Source organism: Amblyomma americanum, chromosome 1 (assembly GCF_052857255.1).
Source record: "Amblyomma americanum isolate KBUSLIRL-KWMA chromosome 1, ASM5285725v1, whole genome shotgun sequence".
NCBI classification, from domain to species: domain Eukaryota; kingdom Metazoa; phylum Arthropoda; class Arachnida; order Ixodida; family Ixodidae; genus Amblyomma; species Amblyomma americanum.
Window position 1 is genome coordinate 350,155,685 of NC_135497.1, and position 16,668 is coordinate 350,172,352.

The window sequence follows — 16,668 nt, forward strand, 5'->3', positions numbered from 1 at the left end:
ACCGCCTAACAACATTCCCTCTAATGTGCTGACTCCAGTAGAGCTTGCCAGGTCATTAGAAGAAATTGGCAAAGGCTTGGAACACCGTTTTTCGGCTGCGCTCTCTCGCCCACAACTGCTTGGGAATCACTATGATGATTTCCTTACTGGCTCGGTTTCTGAGCTCTCCCAGGTGATAAATCGGTTACCTTCTGCAGCTCCTGGTCCTGACCGTGTCACCTCTGCGATGATTAAAATACTTTTCGACGAATCCCCTAATGCTATATTGGAGCTGGTAAATTACTCTATTAGAACCCCATGGATCCTGGATGTATGGCGTGTTTCCAAAATTATCCCGGTGCTTAAAAAGCCAGGCGAAGGGTTGGTCTTAGACAACATTCGACCAATTTCATTGACATCGAATCTGGTGAAATTGGTTGAACGCATGCTGTATGGACGAATCATGCCCATTATTACTGAAAAGGGACTAGTTAACCCCTGTCAGATTGGTTTCAAGCCTGGGTGCTCTATAAAGTTTGCGCATACTGACCTCGAAAGCCGTGTCCGACTAGCGCGCCGGCGTCGACAGTATGCTGCGCTGGTAACTCTAGACATCTCGAAAGCATATGACAGTGTCGAACATGGGCCTCTGATGTACAGACTACGTGCTCTGGGCTTGCCAAGTTATTTTGTGGAATGGGTGTCAGCTTTCCTGGCTGACAGAGAATTTTATTGTTGTCAACGCGGAGTTTCTACAAGGAAATTTCATCAATCTAGAGGTGTGCCTCAAGGTGCAGTTCTCTCCCCTGTTCTATTCAACCTCTTACTCAGTTCGATTCCGACTTCCCCTGACGTGACTACGTACGTGTATGCAGACGATATAGCTTTCTTTGCTGCTGCAAGTGATTTACATTCTGTGTATATGGTTTTACAGTCATATTTAAATTCCCTTGATCGATGGTTATCTGAATTACACTTAAGTCTTAATGTAAACAAGTGCGCTTTGTTACCTTTTCCGGTTACTCAACAGGTACACATTTCATTGTCTTATCGTCATCATGTCATTCCTCAGGTATGTTCCCTAAAGTATCTAGGGGTAACTTATGACTCCTCTCTCTATTGGCGGTCACATATAGATCAGGTTGCTGCGAAAGGGATTCGGGCGGTAGGCCTTCTGCGAAGGATGAGTAGCCCCCGCTGCGGTATGCGCAGACATGCTCTGCTGCTGATTTATAAAATGTATATCCGGCCAATCTTGGAATTAGGTTGCGTTTTGTTTTCTGTAACAGCTGCATAAAAACTGCGCCCACTTCTGCTTTTAGAGCGAGAAGCTCTGCGCCTGTTTTTGGGTCTCCCTAAATACGTGGCAAACAATGTTTTGTATCTGGAAGCGCGGGTGCCGTCTCTTACTGCAAGGTTTCGCCTTTTGACAGTACAAACGTTTTTAAAGTTTTTCGACTCGGAGCAGCATGCATTCGAGTTAATCTTCCTAGGGCAGCGAGCGGAGTTCTTGGGTGTCGGATGGTCTCGCCTTCAAACTCCCCAAATCTGTTTCGTTGAATCTTTGCTGGGCCCACTCAACGTGCGAATACCTGAAATTTTTCCGGTGCGGTCCATTCCTGCAAATGTGTCTATCATCTACGACGACATTTATCCACGTAATGCAAAATTGCTGCCTTTCTCATGGTTAAATGGTATGTTGCAGGATTACTTGTCGACCTTCAGCTCACATGTTGCAATTGCGACTGATGGCTCGGTGTGTGCAGAAAAGGCAGGTGTAGGTATTTACTCCCAGTCCCTTGACTGGTCTTTTTCTCTCCGTCTCCAAGATTTCACTCCTATCTATCTGGCTGAGTTTCTAGCAGTGGTTCTCGCTCTGCGCAAGGTACCAATTTCTTTATCAGCAGTAATAATAATTACGGACTCGTTATCTTTATGCACTTCCCTTTCGGCGTCCACTGAATCGCAGCTCTTTCGGATTCTAAAATTTCTGATCCCTCCACACATCACATCACTTCGATTTCTTTGGGTTCCTGGGCACAGGGGTCTTCTATTAAATGAATCAGCTGATGGTTTAGCGAAGGCAGCCCTGAGTGGACCGATTGTTGACCCGCTTCCAACAACTGCTTACATCACGGCGGCACGCTTTCCATGGTACATTGTAATGAACGAATTGGGCGCATCAGCGCTTACTTCCTTGGACGACTTCCAGCACCTACTGTTCCCATGGAGAAGCTCAGTCTGGCGATCGCGCAATCATGAAGTTTCCTTCACGAGGCTTGGTTGCCGAGTGCCGCAACTAAATTTTTACCTATACAGGCCTGGTCTGGCGATCTCCCCATTGTGTCCGTATTGTGCGGAGCCGGAAACAATAGAGCACTTTCTTCTTTTTTGCCGTCGATATTCATCGATTAGGAGGCGACTATTAGAAGTTCCAATACAGAATCTCAGTTTGCACCTGTCTTCTGCGTTTGTTCTGTCTCTTGGCGCTTCTATGCTTGGCCATACCAATGGGAACGTTTGCTCTGCCGTTCAAAATTATCTACTAGAATCAAAACGTCTACCTTCATGAGCTTTCGTCCTGCCCATCCCATTATCAGCTTCTGTATTTCGGTTTTTACAACCACTTATAGTAATCCCTACCCCTTCTTTGCCTAAAGTTTAGTTTGTATGACCCCCCTAACCTCCTGCATCCACCTCGGCTACGAAAACTGTGCAATCCAAATTTTGGTAGGTCATCCCATGCTTGCCACATGCAAGTGGTCATTTAAATAGTCGCCGCCTGGTTATGGCCAATCCCCCTTGTGGGTATGTGCCACTGTGTGAGGTCAACAACAACAACAACAATAGTGACAACCCGTTCATCACAGCGGGGGAAATAAGGGCTGCCCTCGGCTTTAATGTGTCACATGAATTAATTAGGCAAAGGCTAAGGGAAGCAGGAATCAGAAACAGGACAGCTGCGCAGAAGCCTCTACTTTCCGACAGTGCCAGAGCAAAAAGGCTAGCCTTTGCTCACGAACATCTCCAATGGACCGTCGACGATTGGCGAAACGTTGCGTTTACAGATGAGAGCACCTTCTGCTCTCAGTGGGACCAGAAACAAAGTATACCGGCCAATAGCAAAAAGGTAAATCAATAACTTTTGCCTTTTCTCTCGTGGCTTCTTTTATTATCCACGATAATACTATATTGCTACCCACTCTCATTAATTCGCATTAAATGCTGCTTTTTTTAAGGTATGATCCCCGTTACATCTAAGACGTCAAGGCAAGTGGCCGAACATCTGTGAACGTGTGGGGGGTCATCACGAAGGATGGCCTCGGGCCTCTTCACCGCATTGATGGTCGGCTGTGCTCCACAACATATATTGCCATCATTGACCACCAGCTACTTCCTCACGTGCTGGATGGATCCTACAGAGATGGAGATTTCCTGCTACAACATGATCTTTCACCGATCCACACGGCGCACGCAGTGACCGCAAACCTCGAAAACCTTGGAGGGATGACGCTAGATTGGCATTTCAAGGGCGCAGATATGAACATTATTGAAAATGTTTGGGGCATTTTAAAAGCCAACATGTCAAAAATGGGCCTCCATACCGCTACTCCGTATGAGTTGTGGGAGGCCACCAGCAGACAGTGGGAAGAGCTGAAGGCCGACAGCGACCTTGTGCCGGCGCTCTACGACTCCTTGCCACGACGCATGTCTTGCTGTGGTCGGGAATGGCGGTGACTTCCTCCGCTACTGAACGACCTGTGTGCGCCCATTATTGGTCACACCATTGCTTTTGTTTCTTAGCATTTCAGCAAGAATGAAGCGCAGAGTAAAATGGTTTACGATCTCAATTTTCGTTCTTTCACTGAGATGCATGCAAAGTGGTGCAATATTCTTAAGACTAACACAGAATATTTCTTACAGTCCTCACAAATAATGCGCGAGACAGGTCGAGTTTTTAGCAGCGTCTCTTGCGATTACATCCTGTTTTGTTTGTCTTTCCCCTTGACGTATACGGGGAGCATTTTGATAACTGTCGCAAACTGCCGTGAACGCGTCGTGCAGAGCAGCATCACTGAAGTTTCCCCACAGCGGTCTTCAAGCTTCACAATTTCTTTCTCTATGGCTTCACCTCCGCTCGGAAGCATATAGAACGCAGTGTGTTGAAAACTGCCATTTTTTTCTAGACATGCAAAACAGCATTTACGTCAGCAGGTAACAAACGAACGAGCCATGTTCTTTGGTTTCTCGCGTGATAGATCGTTTGAGCGTGAGTTATCGTTTATTTAATTTCTTTGCTTGGTTGCAACGACGCTGATCTTCGAAATTTGAAATGCGAGCAAAACCATTGCCTACTCACGCTGCCTAATTGTCTCAAGTGCGATAATGTGGGGCGACGTCCATAAGAGGGAACAGACTAGCAGACGATGGGCCCAGCTGAGCGCGCCTTGTCCGCATGCGCTTAGCCTCAGGCTGTTTCCAGCCTGGCTTCGGCATACGGCGCTCACGCACAGAAAAGTCGCCGCTCGCGCACGCCAGTTAAAGGTTTGGGCGCCTGTACGTCTACTGGTGACGCTTCTAACGCATGGCGCATAAGCTAAAGACACTACTTCTCGTAACTACTTTGAATGTCAGAGGGCTAGGAGCTAGAAGGCGACAATGCCAGCTTAATCGGCTCCTTTTGGATAACAATATAGATATAGTAGCTTTGCAAGAGCCAAAGATAGACTCAAGAGCATACGAACGCATGGTGTCTTCTTTTCAAAAATACACTGATGTGTTTGTATGACATTCCGTTAGTGCATCTGGTGGATGCTTGCTACTTATTCGTAATTCGTTAGAAATAAGCGACGAGTCAGTGTTCGCCTGTGAAAGCGGTCGTCTTTTGGTAACTAATTTCACTTTCTCGAATTTATGTTGGCGTGTTGTATGTTTGCATGCTCCTAATTTATAAAGCAAGCGTCAATTGTTTTTTAATGATCTTGAGCCATGGTTGCAAAGCGACAAGATTTTGCTTGTACTCGGTGACAACAATTGTGTGTGCACAGCTGTCGACATAGTGAAACGCAGATCGCGAAAAGACAAAAGCTCCGAACTCCTGAAGACATTAGTGCATGATTACGGTCTTGAGGATGTTGGCAGCGTGTTCTCCACTGGAAACCAGCCAGAATTCACGCACTTTCAGCGGGATAGTCACGCTAGACTCGACAGTATGTACGTAGCAGTCGATCATGTGCCCCTCAACTCTGAGTACACTGTGAAACTTGTGTCTTTCAGTGACCAGTGCCTAGTGAGTGCGACTTTTTGAATGAAGAAAAAAAAATCTAGCTTCAACTGGCATCTATGGAAACTGGACGCAAAAATTCTTGACAATGAGGAGTTTCTTTCGGAAGTTGCAACCGAGATTAAAAAGCGGCTTGCTGCGTACCCAAAAGTTTTACAGCTGAATAGGATGGCTTCAAAGAATGGGTGAAGATAAAGAAATAGCAGAAAGTACTGTAATTCGTTACAAAGGGAAAGAAAAAGAAAGAGAACTGAATGCACAACTTGAGTGTTTACTGAGCATGGAAAGTATTCAGCCGGGAAACTTTGCTACAGAAATACAGGACATGAAAAGTCAGCTCGAAAGAATTGATAACATCAGGTACAGAGCGGTCGTTATACGGTCAAGGTCTGAAAAATTGTGGGCCGTCGAAGCGCCGACAAAGAGAGCGCTATCAGACGAAAAAATATACGCTTGCCAGAAAGAAATTTGAAGCATCAGTTATGAAGGTCGCTTCGCGGAAGATGCCAACGAAATTCAAAGCGCTGTAGAAGACCACTTCAAACACCTGCTTAGCAATAAGCTTGAGACTGTAGACGGCTTTCAGCGGTTTTTTTAAAATCTGGTGAAAAGACTAGATGACGAAACTAAAGAGCGTCTAGAATGGCCTATTTCTTTGCAAGAGATAGAAAACGCAATTGAGGACCTACCATCTGGGAAAACACCTGGGCCGGACGGACTAAGTGCTGTTTTCTTTCAAACGTTCAAACAACATGTGGCCCAGTTTTTGCTTCATGTGGTTACGGAAGCCTATGAACGAAAAAAAGTTCCGTTGTCCTTCTCTACCTTCCACATTGTTTTAATCCCCAAGACTGATGACCCAGAGAAACGAATGTTGGTTGGGTCATATCGACCGATTGATCTCACCAACGTGGACTATAAAGTGTACATAAAGATTTTAGCAAAAAGAATGCAGACCGTAATCACCAAAATGGTTGGGCCTCGCCACACATGTGGCATCAAATGTCACAGCATCGCCACAAATACGCATCTTGCAAGAACAATATTAGAATGTGTTGACGTGGTTGATGGTTAGATAGCTATGATGCAGTTAGACTTGGCAAGGCCTTTGACCGGGTTTCCCATGAAATTCTTTTTGCTTTCCTCGGTCACTGTAACCTTGGTAGTGTGATAGAGAAGGGTGTTAAAATGGCTTACAGAAACTGCAAGACCAGAATTATAGTTAATGGAGATCTCACTGATAGCATCGCAGTACACTCATCGGTTAGGCAGGGCTTCCCGCTTTCACCCCTGCTTTTTGCAATTTATTTAGAACCACTTTGCTTATCGATCATAAACAACGACCACATCACGGGTTACCAGCTGCAGTCAGCACGTATAAAAATGCTGGCGTATGCTGATGATATAGCAGTGTTTTGCTCAAATAGGGAGAGCATCTGTGAAGTGATGAGTGTCGTGCAAAAATTCTGTGATCAAACAGGATAAAAGAAAAATTGGGAAAAGAGCTCTGCGTTTTGGCACGGTGAATGGGACGCTGCAGCAGAATTATTCTTTTTTTTATTTGATACTGTAAGTCCCATCAGGGACTGTAACAGGAAGGGCTCTGAATGATACAGTTGTAGTGCACATGTTGGTAAGTAAACAATTTGAACAATAACATATGGCAAAAATAGATACAAAATCGGTTAGAGAATTAAAGTTGAGGTACAAATAATAGGCGGAAAACATGATGACAAGCATACCAAAAAAGGAAGTCGGCTGCAGTTAGTGTTGTATTTTCAATCTAGGCACAAACAAAACGGTAAAAATAAACAGGGCAGAAAAGTGTGGAAATGAGAATAACTACTGGGAAACAAACAGGTGATCTATAGCCAGGGCACTGAACGCATCTAATGAGGAGCTGTTAGTAATATCTATGTTTAGATTGTTTCATTCTCGTGTAGCTCGAGGAGAAATGAATATTTGAATATGTCAGTACGGAATGGAAACTCGTTTAATTTGTGTGTGAGGTTGTGGCGGGTCGATCTAGTTTTTGTGGTCGTTATGTATTTTGTAGCGGCGCTTTTAGTTGGTTGCGTGTTAGCTGATACATAATTTTAAGTCTTGCGAATTTTGCTCTGTTCTCCAGGGTTAGGAGTTCTGCACGTTTTAGTTATTGGGTTGGTGAGTCTGTAAGGGAGTGTTTATTATATACACATCTTAGGGCCTTTCTCTGCGCCCCTTCAAGTTTTTTATGAGCTTGTTAGTAAAGGGAAAGCAAACAATGTTGCCGTATTCAAGAATTGGTCTGACAATAGTTTTATATGCTAGTAATTTTGTTTCAGAGGGTACTAGTTTAAGGCGTCTGTTAATGAAAAAGACTTGTTTTAGTGCATTAGATGTTATGATATCAATGTTCGAATCCCATCTGAAAACAGAGGTTAGTGTCACACCAAGGTACTTATGCTCAAGGACAAATGCAAGATGAATAATATTAAGCGTGTACTGAAAAGCTGATGTGTGTTTTTTCCTAGTTATAGATAAAAGAACAGATTTATTTAAATTGATGTCCATCTGCCAGTCCTGACACCACCGGTAAACTGCTGTTAAGGCGTTATTTAAAGCTATATGATCATCAAAAGAGTTAATTTCCTTGTAAAGGACGCAGTCATCTGCTAAAAGTTTAATATTCTGTGAAACACAAGCAGGTAGGTCATTTATGAATATTAGGAACAGTAAGGGTGCTAGGACACTTCCTTGGGGTACTCCCGATGGAACTTTAGTTGTGGCTGATTTCTCATCGTTAATTTCAACAAATTGCATGCGATTACTAAGATAGTCCTTAATCCAGTTTAGAATAGGGCCAGCTCCCAAAATAAGTTGAAGTTTTGCAATAAGTTTAGTATGCGACACACGGTCAAATGCTTTCGAGAAGTCTCGAAATATATGGTCAATTTGTTTCTGGTTATCAATGTTCGTGGGTATGTCATGTGTTAATTCGATTAGTTGAGTAATAGTAGAACGACGCTTACGAAAGCCGTGTCGACACGGGGTTAAAATGTCATTTACTTGAAGATAAGCGTTTATGTGTTTTAAAACAATATGTTCTAATAACTTGCATACTGTGCTCGTTAGTGATATAGGTCTGAAGTCCGAAGGGTCGGATTTATTTCCTGATTTGTGTATTGGTGTTATCTTGGCGGTTTGGCAATCCCTAGGGAGGGTGCAAGGGGATAATGATTTGTTGAAAAGTAGTACCAGGAATTTAGCTATCCACTAGGCATATCTATGTAGGAATATGTTTGAGATGTTATCAGGCCCTGGTGCTTTCTTAGTGTCCAGATTTAGTAAAATGTTTAACACTCGGGGTTCAGTTACCGTTAGTGGTTCGATTGTCACGCCTGCGCTAGAGTTCACTCCTGGTAGCTCTCCGTTATCCGTTGTGAAGATGGAGCAGAAGTAGTTATTTAAATTAGTTGCTGCATTTCTGTTATCCTCCGGCGATGCCTGTTTTTCACCTTGTTTTTTGGGTTCATATACGCCAGAATTTTTGGGGAGAATTTTTTTTAGAAATTTAGGAAGTGTTTGTGTAAAATAAAGTCTTGGCCTTCTTCATTTTTGATTTCAAATCATCAACAGCGGAAATAAGTTTTAGAACTGTTCGTTGTGACGGATGGTCTTTCTGTCTCTTTCTTAGTCATCGAACATTTCTTTTTGCGTGGATTACGGTTCGAGTTATCCAGGGGTTATGTTTGTGGGTCCTTTTAGTTTTCAATGGTATGTAGTTAGTGACACAGTATGACACAACTGTTTTAAATTTATGCTATAGGGTTTTGATGTTTGTGTTTGCATCGTGTGCAAGGTGATGAAGGATGAGGGTTCGAGTGATAGTATATCAACGATGCCTGTATCATCGGCTCTGCTGTAATTTTTATACATTATTGTTTATCGTGAAGAAGGTAGAGAACCATTATATGGGACCGCACTATAGACCAGTTCGTGGTCCGACAGGCCGGCTGACACTTCATATTTTGCCTCATGGATAGGCAAACGATTACTAAGAAATACTAGGTCTAAAATGTTCGAGCAAGATCCTAGTACCCGCGTAGGCTCGTTTATTATCTGGGTTAGATCGTAAGAAAGCATGATATAAAGAAGAACATCGGCGCAAGGTGATCGATGATGTAGTGTGTGCCAGTTAATGTCAGGTAGATTGAAGTCGCCCAGTAATATCAGCTTGTTTCCTTTCACATGCTGCTGCATATACGCGTACAAAGATTGCATTGTAATCAGATCGGAAGAAGAATAGCGATAGATGCATCCCACAGTAATGGTAGTATCTACAAGGCAAAGTTTACAAAAAACTGCTTCAACTCCTCCAACGTCCGGCAAGGTAATGAACGGTATTTTTTTTATCAACAGAGCAACGCCTCCGCCTCGTGTTGGCCGATCTTTGCGAATAATGACATAGTTTGGGGGAGTTATTTCAAAGTCTTTGACGTCTTTGGTTAGCCAAGTTTCTGTTATGGCGTTGAATTCTGGCTCAAAATATAATATTATCGATTCGAGGGGATCAAGCTTGTTAATTATACTTCGAGAGTTAACATTAACGAAGGTTATTTTGGACTCTGGGGGCGGCGTGGACGCAGGTTGCGCGTATCGGTGTCCTGGTTTTTGGTTCATTAAAAGCGGATATTGTGGGAGACACAGCATTTTTTCTTCATCCCAAAAATAAAGGCGACTGTTGATCTTTAGTTTGCCAGAAACCAAAGCCACTTTATTACCAGAGTCCTTCTTTGGTTTCCCATATTCCCATAGCCTCCGCCTAATGTCTCGAATACGTGGTGAAAAATCTTCCATGATGACGTAGTCGCTCCCCTTCAGTTTGTGACAGCTTCGCAAAATTTTTGTTTTCTCTCAGAAATCTAACAGCTTTAAAATTAATGCCCATGTTTTATTTGCCTCCGGTTTGCCTAGTCCATGGATCCGATCGAATGAGACCTCATCTAACTTTAAAGTATCCTTAATGACCTTTTCGTTCACTGCCTGTTCCAGGGATTCGGAGTTTTCTTCTTCATCTTCTGGCATACCATACACGATGAGGTTAGATCTTCTGAATCGATTTTCTAAGTCATGTATTCTAATCTCCAGGGATCACAATTGTTTTTGTAGGCTAGCCAGTTGTTTAGTGCAGGCTGATACATTATTTTCAAGGCATGTTCTGTAGGCTGCGATGGTCCACCTTGCCAACACGGTACCTAGGCGTGCCGTTAGATTGCTATCGGGACCGCAGTCTGCACTGGATAGAAGAAACTTCCAGAGCAAAAGAGAAATCCGATGCGTGGCAAGGAAGACAACTATCAATGCTTTCTCGTGCTTCTATTTGCAATGTTTTTCTGATTTCAAAGCTGTGGTACCTTATCAATGTATTGTGTGCATCGCGGACAGCTATTCATAAAAAAACACGTTTTTGCTGTTTTTATTTGGGCATCGACATGGGTAAATCCAGCGGAACGAATTTGTTTCGTACTGTCAAAATCGGAGGGCTTGGTCTGGCACACATGTTTTGCGTCAAGTTGTTTCGCGATTTATTTTCCTCCGTGATCAAAGTGATGTCTTTCTAAGAACGATTATGCAAGTGCGCTTGCAGAGGCTGCTGCCTGGAAGAATAGTGTAATGCGAAAACATGAAAGGTGCTGTGACTAGCTACTTGCGCGAGGTTGCTCTGTCGTGCAAGATGTTTTATGTACGCTTCTTCCTAGAGTACCTATGCAATGTCACGAAGAAAAAATTGAGCACAGACCTTGTTAATATGACGCTGCCGGTACCTTTGTACCGGTCACTTCACCGTCGAGGGCCTGGGCAAGATGTTTTAAAGTGAGTTAGTAGGATGCCCGTTAAGTCAGGAGTTAAAACATTCTTTTTCAAACTCAATATTAATACGCTCCCTGTTAAAACATGGCTGAATGATAAAGGGATCTCCGTGCCGTGGACAACAAATTGTTTGTTGTGTAAAAAACCTGAATTGATCGAGCACGTTTTCTTAGAGTGCTGGGACCCTATCTTTCTTTGGGATATCCTCCAAAGAACGATTAAAAAAGATCTTCCTTTACACCCTTATGGAATCCGATTCCTCCCAGTCGAAAATGAGGAAGTGCCCTATGATTTCATTATGCTTCTCGGCCTCAACGGTCTGTGGAAAACGCGAATGCAGGTGCGACACGCTCACGAATGGGCGCGGCGCTGCTCGAGTATGAGCAATTGACCCAAGGCCCACCCCCCTACGGCTCCTGCGCGCCCTGGCCTGCTGCCTCGGAGGTACAGCGAGAGATCGTCGGCATCGCGGGAAAGCGGAGCACACCCCTCTGCGCTGTGCAGCAGCTGGCCAGAGCCGTCATACACGAGGAGCTCCAGGACCATCTCCTCGTGTACACCGACGGCTCAGTGGCCCGCGACAGCTGCTCCCTTGCTGCGGCGGCGACCATCCCCGCCCTGCGACTGCACAGCCAGCAACACGCAACCTTCCTGGGCTCCTCCACCACGGCGGAGTTGATGGGGATCCGGCTCGGGCTGGACCTGCTGCTCACCCTCGGCCCTCCGCCGCCCAGGAGTGCTCTGCTGTGCGACTCCCGCGCCGCCCTCAGCCGCCTGCAATCTAACGGCCGCGGTACTCCACTAGTGCGGGAAATTCGCTCGCGCATCGAGCGCCTCGCGCAGAGAGGTTGTGCCGTGCGTGCACAGTGGGTGCCCGGTCACTGCGGCATCGCCGGCAACGAAGAAGCTGACGACCTCGCGACCGCTGCACACCAACTACCTGCCAGCGATCTGCCCCTTGCGCTGGAGGACGTGCGTGCGGCCATTCACGACCATCTCCGAAAGCAGCACCCCGACCCACGCATCGCGGGAGGTGAGCGCATCGACAGTGTCACCGGCTGTCGCGCACTTACACGGTCGCAACGTGCAATGATCCTCCGCGCGCGCATTGGCTGCGTGTGGCCCGGGGAACGACGGGTGCGGCACGGAATCGCGATGAGTGATGTGTGTGACGGATGCGGTGCAGTGGAAACACTAGAACATCTGCTCCTTCGCTGCTCCGCGTTCGCCGATGCTCGTCGCGATATGCTCGCGGCCTATAGGGCGCAGGGCATACTACCAGACTCCATCAAGACGCTATTGTGGCCGCAGGGCAGTGCGCGCACTCGTGAGCGAACTGTGGTGAGCCTCTGTGCATTCCTCGAACACACGGGCTTGACGTCCCGTCTGTTCTCCGTCAGGTAGTTACACGCAGTGACCGAACGCTCCGCGAGTTCTACCTTGAACGATTAATAACTGGACGCCCCACTCCAGTTGTAACCTACACAGTGCTGTGCGCGTGTGTGATTTAATTCCTCTAAACTGAACTAATCACGCGCACAACCTGGACACATTACTTATTGTGTAAATAGTTTGTACATATTACTTCTCCCCCTGTCCTCTATTCCTGTCCCCTCACTTCTTTCATTTCATTTCTCCATTCTGCCTGCTGTCCTTTATTTCCGCTGCCCCAGCTCAGGTGCTTCAGTATCGATGGCAGATGCCGGGGCTAGCAAAAATCTTTTCCTTCCTTTTTACTATTATTTTCAATAAAACCACTATTACCACCAGGTGCGACACGCAGATGTCAACATTCGCTCTGCACGTGAAAACTTCATTGAGAGGGCTGTTTATCTACACGAAGCTTTCAGGGTGCAGACTGACCCACCAGAGTGGGTTTCTGTGTTTGATGATTTGGTTATTTTGAAAAGATTTTAATTCCTTTGTACCTACTCAAGTGTAGCTGAGGTGATTTTATTAATTGTTACTTGTGTTTCTCAAGGCAATAAAGAAAAAAAAGGCTCATGGTGTAATGGTTAGCACTCTGGACTCTGAGTCCACCGATCCGAGTTCAAATCTCAGTGAGACCTACGCTTTTTTTTTTCTTTTTCCCACTTAAACTGCCTTGCACGTTTCTTGTGCACCTGCTTGCACCGCTTATCCTCTTTCTGGCGTGGTCTAGTGGCTACGATACCTGGCTTTCTCCCAGGAGGCCCGGGTTCGGTTCCCGGCGTCGGAAGGTGCGGTCTCATGGCGCAATGGATTCGACTTCCGGCCACCGAGCGTGACGGACGTGCGATGACGGGCTCCGTTGAAGAAGCTACAGCGGCCATGTGTGGCCGCGTAAACCGGATTTTTGCACCTGACAGTGATTATCAGGTCGTACTGCCGAGTTTGCCTAAAGAGAGTTTTATCGAGAACACTTTTTTTTTGCTCAGCGATATCAGGGCCCGCCCATTCAGGGTTAAAGATTATATCATGAGTCAAGAATAAATCCTTACAACGCGATTTCAGAACTGTGTGATTAACCGAAAAAACACGAGACAGCCAGAAAAAAACAAAGGAACTAAAAACAAAGGTACTACAAAAAACAAAACACAAATCACGTGTTGTCAAGAAAAGCGACCTCTTTATCGACCATCAATGGTCGATGATGGTCGATAAAGAGGTCGCTTTTCTTGACAACACGTGATTTGTGTTTTGTTTTTTTTTAGTACCTGTGTTTTGTTTTTTTTTAGTACCTTTGTTTTTTAGTACCCTTGTTTTTTTCTGGCTGTCTCGTGTTTTTTCGGTTAATCACAGAGTTCTGAAATCGCGTTGTAAGGTTTTATTCTTGACTCATGATATAGTCTTAGACTGTTGTATTTCTGGGCATGTGCGCGAGTGACGTCAGGTCATGTGACTTTTTAAATATAAATGTCGGTTTTTTTCTGAATAAAAAATAGTTGTGAGTCAGCGCTCGTCCGTGTGGTTTCCTTCTTCTTTGTCTTCCGTCCCTTTCGCGCTGTTTTTTCCACCCAAAATGAACGCATACCAACTCGCCCAACTTTCCATTCTACTACAGTTGAAGATTGCCTCGACGCGCTCGCTGCGCTTTCTCTCATGCCTGAAGTTATCGCCCTGGGGGCGTACCGCATGAAGCATGTGTGGGCCGTGACGTTTAAGGACGCCGATGCTGTGAAGAAAATCGTCACCGCGGGTGACCTGCAAGTGAAAAACGCCCGGTGTCTTGTCATTGATCCTGCCAATCGAGATGTCGGGATGAAGCTTCACTGGCTCCTTCACAGTGTACCGGACGACGATGTGCGGCTCGCCTTCGCAGCATTCTGGAAGGTGACCGACATTTCAAGGGAGTGGTGGCGAGCACTGGGCGTCTCCGACAAGAGCTCAACAACGAGGATTGAGACCCTTAAGTTGAATGCTGGTGTTCAGCTTGATGACCTTCCGCACCAGTTGAGCGTCATCGGCAAGTTGGCTCTTGTGGTTGTGTCTGGCAGGGCTCCGCTTTGCCTGCGCTGCAGCGGCACAGGTCATATTCGGCGTGAGTGTCGCATTCCTCGCTGCGGAACCTGCCGACGGTTCGTTCACCAGGAAGGCCAGTGTCCTCGCACTTATGCCAGTGTAACCGGCCCTGGGAATGGTGACAGGTCTTCCGAGCTATACATGGATGAGGCTGATGCAGAAGAGGCCTCGCAGGCAGAAAAACCCGCTGCGGTACTCACGAAACCCACGCTTTATGTTCAGGTAGCGGCAGAGCCTTGCCCCAGCGTCAGCACAATCCCAAGTTTGAAGAAAGATGCTGGGCAAGAAGCGAGTGCGGCAAAGGAGGTCACACTTTAACTGGCATGTGTGCAAGTTCAACGCGGAACTTTTAGAAAACGAAAATTTTGTAAAAGTGACCACGAAGGAACATAAAAAACTACTTTCAGCGCAGCACTAAAGTTATGCAGTTGAATTAGGGGAGAAGAAACAGCGAGTAAAGAATATGGCGATGGAAAATGCCAGTACACTTCGATATGCTGAGAAGCAAAAAAGAGAAAGAAATGCACAAAGAACTCGATTCTTTGCTTAGCATGGATATCTTTCATCCAGGAATGTACACGAGTGAAATAAAACGTGAAAGGCAGATTGAATCCCTTGACACTGATAGGTACAAGGCAGCACTGATCCGGGCGAGGTCTGAAACTCTGGGCGGGAGACACGCCAACAAAACGAGCGCTGTCCGACAAGAAAAGATACTCGAATCAAAACAAAATACGAAATACCCGCTGAGATCAAAAACGTGATTTTAGAACACTACAAAGAATTGCTTGGCCACACACGCGAAGTGAAAGACGACTTCCTGACCGACTTTTTGCACCAAATGCCAAAACTTCATGGTGAAGTCAGAACACGTCTCGATCAACCCATTACTTTGGCTAAAATTGAACAAGCAATCGACGAACTGCCAAAAGGAAAGTCGCCAGGACCTGATGGCCTAGGCGCTGCATTCTACAAAGCATTTAAGCTCCCGGTCGCCCACATTCTGCTCAGAGTGCTAGTCGAAGCATATGAGCGTAAGCAAGTTCCTCTGTCATTTACCAGCTCGCACATTGTTTTAATTCCAAAGTTTGAGGATCCAGAAAAACTCTTGTTGGTAGGGTCTAATCACCCGATAAGCCTCACCAACGTGGATTACAAAATATTCATGAAAGTACTGGCCAAAAGGCTACAAAGAGTGATAGCAAATCTAGTTGGGCCACACCAGACGTGCCGCATTAAAGGCCACAGCATCGCAACAAACGTACACGTTGTACGGACAGTTTTTGAATGCGGTGACGTGGCAATGATGCAACTGAACCCCGCCAATGCCTTCGACCGGGTTTCGCATGACGCCCTGTTTCTGTTACTGGAACACTCAAACGTTGGCCGCGTCTTGGAGGGCGTTAGAATGGCGTATGCGAACTGCACGACGAGAATTATTGTTCATGGGGAGCTCACTGATAGTAATCGCGTGAGATCGTCACTAAGACAAGGCTGCCCTTTGTGATTCTTATTGTTTGCAGCCTATCTCGAGCCTTTGTTTGGCGATCATAAATACCGACCGTATAAATGGTTTTAGGCTACAGTCAGCGCATGTGAAAATACTAGCGTACGCAGATGACATTGCTCTGTTTTGTTCGTACAGAGAAAGTGTTCAAGAAACTACGACTGTTGTGGAAAAATTCTGTCAACAGACAGGGTGCAAAGTGAACTGGGAAAAGAGAGCTGGGTTTTGGCACGGCGACTAGGACGTCACACCTCAGCACTTTTCACGTTTGCAATGGTCGAACTTGCCGACTCAGTATCTGGGCGTGCCAATCGATTCATACCGTGATCCCACCCACTGCTGGGGCAACGAAGCGGAGAGGGCGAGAGAGAAGACAAATGAATGGCAAGGCAAACCACTGTCAATGTTTTCGCGTGCTTATGTGTGTAATGTGTTCCTTGTTGCCAAGATATGGTATGTCATGAATGTGCTTTCCGCTGCTCGGGTTAGCATCCAGAAAATAAACCACGTCTTTGCAGTTTTCATGTGGTCATCAACGTGAGAA